Source organism: Rhinopithecus roxellana, chromosome 16 (genome assembly GCF_007565055.1).
Source record: "Rhinopithecus roxellana isolate Shanxi Qingling chromosome 16, ASM756505v1, whole genome shotgun sequence".
In the NCBI taxonomy this organism is placed as follows: Eukaryota; Metazoa; Chordata; class Mammalia; order Primates; family Cercopithecidae; genus Rhinopithecus; species Rhinopithecus roxellana.
This window is the reverse complement of record NC_044564.1, coordinates 71,083,205-71,089,194: the sequence shown is the minus strand read 5'-3', so window position 1 is coordinate 71,089,194 and position 5,990 is coordinate 71,083,205. Positions and strand designations below refer to the sequence as shown.

At 44.1% G+C, this 5,990-nt stretch overlaps 1 pseudogene; it reads left to right on the top strand.

The window, feature by feature from the left end:
- Positions 1-400: 400 nt before the first annotated feature.
- On the top strand, positions 401-1,469 carry LOC104664250 (annotated as a pseudogene).
- The last annotated feature ends 4,521 nt before the right edge of the window (positions 1,470-5,990 follow it).

Here is a 5,990-nt window from a genome sequence, read left to right as displayed (position 1 = left end):
TTAGCCTATTCACAGACTTGTGCAACTATCTCCACTATTCTAAATCCAGAACATTGTCATCATTCCAAAAAGAAACCCTGTTGGCTGGGCATGGTGGCTCACGCATGTAATCCCAGCACTTTGGGAGGCCGAGGTGGGCGGATCACGAGGTCAGGAGATTGAGACCACACTGGCTAACATAGTGAAATCCCGTCTCTACTAAAAATACAAAAATTGGCCGGACATGGTGGAGCGCAACTGTAGTCCCAGCTACTCAGGAGGCTGGTGTAGGAGAATCGCTTGAACCCGGGAGGCAGAGGTTGCAGTGAGCCAAGATCACGCCGCTGCACTCCAGTCTGGGCGACAGAGCGAGACTCCATCTCAAAAAAAAAAAAAAGAAAGAAAGAAAAGATGCTTCAAGATGAAACTGATTATCTTCCCAGCCACTGGCTGCCAGAAACTCATTGGAGTGGACGATGAATGCAAACTTCGTACTTTTTATGAGAAGCGTATGGCCACAGAAGTTGCTGCTGATGCTCTGGGTGAAGAATGGAAGGGTTATGTGGTCTAAATCAGTGGTGGGAACGACAAATTTCCCCATGAAGCAGGATGTCTTAACCCATGACCATGTCCACCTGCTGAGTAAGGGGCATTCCTGTTACAGACCAAGGAGAACGGGACAAAGAAAGAGAAAATCAGTTCATGGTTGCATTGTGGATGCCAATCTGAGCGTTCTCAACTTGGTTATTGTGAAAAAAAAAAAGGAGAGCAGGATATTCCTGGACTGACAGACTGACTGATACTATGGTGCCTCGTCGCCTGGGGCCCAAAAGAGCTAGCAGAATTCGCAAACTTTTTCTTTTCTTCTTCTTCTTTTTTTTTTTTTTTTTTTTTTTGAAATGGAGTCTCGGTCTGTCACCCAGGCTGGAGTGCAGTGGTGTGATCTCGGCTCACTGCAACCTCTGCCTCCAGGGTACAAGCGGTTCTGCTGCCTCAGCCTCCCAAGTAGCTGGGATTACAGGTGCCCATCACCACGCTCAGCTAATTTTTTGTATTTTTAGTAGAGATGGTGTTTCACTATGTTGGCGAGGCTGGTCTCGAACTCCTGACCTTGTGATTCACCCACCTCAGCCTTCAAAAGTGCTAGGATTACAGGCGTGAGCCACTGCGCCTGGCCAAACTTTTCAATCTCTCTAAAGAAGATGATGTCCACCAGTATGTTGTAAGAAAGCGCTTAAGCAAAGAAGGTAAGAAACCTAGGACCTAGAAACAAAACACCCAAGATTCAGTGTGTTGTTGCTCCACGTGTCCTGCAGCACAGATGGCAGTGTATTGCTCTGAAGAAGCAGCTTACTAAGAAAAATAAGGAAGAGGCTGCAGAATATGCTAAACTTTTGGCCAAGAGAATGAAAGAGGCTAAGGAGAAATGCCAGGAACAATTTGCGAAGAGACGCAGACTTTCCTCGCTGCGAGCTTCTGCTTCTAAGTGAGTAACAAATAAGATCAGACTTGCAAAAAAAAAAAAGAAAGAAAAAGAAAAGAAACCCTGTCACTCCCATTGCCCTCTTCTCAGCCCCTGGCAATCACTAGGCTACTTCTTATATCTACAGATTGCCTATACTGGATATTTTATTTAAATGAAATCATACAGTATGTGGCCTTTTGTGTCTGGCTTCTTTCACATAGCATAATGTTTCCCATTTTCATCCATGTTGTAGCATGTATCACTACTCATTCTTTTTTATGCCTGGATAATAACCCATTGTATGGCTATACCACGTTTTGTTTATTCATTCATTAGTTGATGGAAATTTGAGTTTTTTCCACCTTTTGGCCATTATAAATGATACTGCTGTGATCAATGGTGTATAAGAATTTGGCCAGGCAGGGTGGCTCAAGCCTGTAATAGCAGCACTTTGGGAGGCCGAGGCGGACGATCACGAGCTCAGGAGTTGGAGACCAGACTGGCCAACGTGGTGAAACCCCATCTCTACTAAAAATACAAAAACTAGCTGGGCAAGGTGGCAGGTGCCTGTAATCCTAGCTACTCGGGAGGCTTGCAGTTAGCCAAGATCACACCATTGCACTCCAGCCTAGGCAACAGAGCAAGACTCTGTCTCGAAAAAAAGAATTTGAGTACTTGTTTTTAATTCTTTTGGATATATACCTAGGAGTAGAATTTCTGGGTCATATGTTAATTCTGTGTTTAACTGTTGAAGGAACCACCAAATAGTTTTCCATAGAGGCTGTACCATCCTACATTTCTTCTAGCAATGTACAAGAGTTCCAATTTTTCCATATCCTCACTATTTATATATCTAGACTATAAAAAGAACAGCCTTGTTAGATATATGATTTGCATATATTTTCTCCCATTCTGTGATTTGGCTTTTCATTTTCTTGATGATGTCCTTGGAAGCAAAAAGTTTTATATTTCAGTGATGTTCAATGTGTAGAATAAAATTTATAGGAGGCCATTGATTTGGACTGAGCTCCTGTCCTAGGCCTAACAGACCCAACCAAAATGGTACTCATGCTGAAATTGCATGTCACTAAGTCAAAACTAAGATCTTTATCTGACCTTCTGAGAAATCAGGAGAGAGAGAGAGAGAATAGCCAAATCCTCGAATGGGCCAGTTTTAGCTGGCATGATAAGGAAATCCCCTCTGCCTGTCTGTAAAGGCTATCTCTGGCATGATAAGGAAGTCCTCTCTGCCTGTTTATAAAAGCAATCTCTTCTGCTTTGCTCGTTGGAAGACTCACTCTGTTTTATAGAATGATATATTGCCTGAGTTTAGAATCACAAATAGGCCGGGCGCGGTGGCTCAAGCCTGTAATCCCAGCACTTTGGGAGGCCGAGACGGGCGGATCACGAGGTCAGGAGATCGAGACCATCCTGGCTAATACGGTGAAACCCCGTCTCTACTAAAAAATACAAAAAACTAGCCGGGCGACGAGGCGGGCACCTGTAGTCCCAGCTACTCAGGAGGCTGAGACAGGAGAATGGCGTGAACCCGGGAGGCGGAGCTTGCAGTGAGCTGAGATCCGGCCACTGCACTCCAGCCTGGGTGGCAGAGCAAGACTCCGTCTCAAAAAAAAAAAAAAAAAAAAAAATAGAATCACAAATAAATAACAATTAAGATTTTTAAATGTGTGGTAATTTTGTCTTTTGACAAATATATTCATTTGTTCTTTTGTCATTTGTGCTTTTGATGTCATATCTCAGAAACCATTGTCTAATGAAAGCTCCTGAAGATGTACACATATGTTTTCTTTTAAAACTCTAATACTTCTCACTCTTACATTTGGGCGTATGGTCCATTTTGATTTTATTTATTTGGGGTTTTTTTGTTGTTGTTTGTTTGTTTTTTGAGATGGAGTCTTGCTCTGTTGCCCAGGCTGGAGTGCAGTGGTGTGATCTTGGCTCACTGCCAGCTTCACCTCCCAGGTTCACACCATTCTCCTGCCTCAGCCTCCCGAGTAGCTGGGACTACAGGCGCCCACCACCATGCCCAGCTAATTTTTTGCATTTTTAGTAGAGACAGGGTTTCACCGCGTCAGCCAGGATGGTCTCGATCTCCTGACCTTGTGATCCGCCCACCTCGGCCTCCCAAAGTGCTGGGATTACAGGCATGAGCCACCGCACCCAGCCAATTTTGAGGTTTTTTTTTTTTAGATAGGGTGTTGCTCAATTGCCCAGGCTTCAGTGCAATGGCACAATCATGGCAGTTGGCTCACTGCAACTTCCAAAACTCTTAGGCTCAAGCAATCCTCCTGTCTTAGCCTCCTGAATAGCTAGGACTACAGATGCTTGCCACCACACATGGCTAATTTTTAAATTTCTTTAAGAGACATGTCTTTTTTTGTATGTGTGGGTGTGAAAGGGTCTTGCTCTATTGCCCAGGCTGGAGTCCAGTAGCACGATCAGCTTGCTGGACTCAAGTGATCCTTTCATCTTAGCCTCCTGAGTAGCTGAAACTACAAACACACACCATCATCCCCAAGTAATTTTTTTAATTTTTAGTAGGGACGAAGTCTTACTATATTGTTCAGGCTGGTCTTGAACTCCTGGGCTTAAGTGATCCTCCCACCTCAGCCTCTGAAAGTGCTAGGATTACAGGACAAAGCCACTGTGCCTAGCCTGGACTTAATTTTTGTATATGAAGTGAGCTAGGGTTCTAACTTCATTTTTTTTTTTCACCTGACATCCATTTGTTTCAGCATTATTTGTTGAAAAGGTAGTTTATTTGGGTCAAGTTTGAGGACTGCAACCTGGGACCTTTGATTAACTTGCCCTGAATATATGCTCTGATCAGCAGTGTTACAAGTGAATTTTTAAAGAAAAAAAGAAGAGGTAGTTCCTAAGTTGTTTACCAAGAATTTACCATAAAATAACATTAACTATTAATTGGCTATACATTGACTTTTCTTTTTAATTTTATGTTGTTTTATTTTATTTTGTAGAGACAGGGTTTTACCATGTTACCTAGGCTGGTCTTGAACTCCTGAACTCAGGGGATCCACCTGCCTTGGCCTCCCAAAGTGCTGAGATTACAGGCATGAGACACCACGCCTGGCTTGTTTTGGCTTTTGGTTTTGTTTAAGATAGGGTCTCACTGTTGCTTAGGCTGGACCATACTGGTGCAAGCACAAATCACTGCAGCCTCTACCTCCCAGGCTCAAGCAATCCTCCCACCTCAGTCCTGTAAGTATCTGGGTGTGCACCACCACACCTAGTTAATTGGTTTTAAAATTTTTTGTAGAGATGGGTTCTCTCTATGTTGCCCAGGCTGGTCTGGAACTCCTGGGCTCAACCAGTCCTCCCCTGCCTCTGCCTCTCAAAGTGTTGAGATTATAGCACCGTGCCCCGCCCCAAATCCCTTTAAACAATTGTCCCCTGGACATGTATGTGGGTGGGCAAGGGAGCTTGACATACTCATGTCTCTCTGGCCTCAATAAATTTTGCATCTCAACATCCTAGACTGCTCTAAGCTATTTTTCTTTACTCAGAAATCAGCATGTAGGCTGGGCATGGTGGCTCATCCCTGTAATCCCAGCACTTTGGTAAGCCTGCCTAGGTGGGAGGATAGCTTGAGCCCAGGAATTTGAGATCAGTCCTGATCTCAAATAGCAAGACCACATATATATAAAATTTTAAAAAATTAGTTGGGGCCTGGTACAGTGACTTACACCTATAATCCTAGCACTTTGGGAGGCCGAGGCAGTTGGATTACCTGAGGTCAGGAGTTCGAGATCAGCCTGGCCAATATGGCAAAACCCTGTCTCTACTAAAAATACAAAAATTATCTGGACGTGGTTGTGAGCACCTGTAATCCCAGCTACTCAGGAGGCTGAGACAGGAGAATCTCTTGAACCCAGGGAACAGAGGTTGCAGTGAGCTGAGATTATACCACTTCACTTCAGCCTGGGCCAAAGAGTGAAACTGTCTCAAAAAAACAAACAAACAAAAAAAATTAGTTGGGTATAGAGGCATGTACCTGTAGTCCCAGTTACTTGGGAGGCAGGGTAGGAGGATGGCCTGAGCCTGGGATGTCAAGGCTTCAATGAGCCCTGATCTCATCACTGCACTCCAGTCTGGGTGACAGAACAAGACCGTGTCTCAAAAAAAAAAAAAAAAAAGCCAGACATGGTGGCAACAGTCTGTGGTCCCAACTACTTAGGAGGCTGAGGTGGGAGGATCACTTGAGCCCAGTAGATTGAGGCTGCAGTAAACTGTGACTGCACCATTGCCTTCCAGCCTGAGGGACAGAGTGAGACCCTGGCTCATAAATAAATAAGAAGTCAGAATGCATGTGTCCTCCAATTTTATTCTTCCTCTTCCTGATTGCATTGGCTATTCTCAGTCCTTTGAATTTCCAAACTCTTTTCAGAATCAGCTTGTTGATTTCTGCGAAGAAGACAGCTGGGGTTTCGAGAGGAGTGGTGTTAAATGTGTAGATCAGTTTGGGGAGTACTGCCATCTTAACAATATTAAGTCTTACAATCCATGA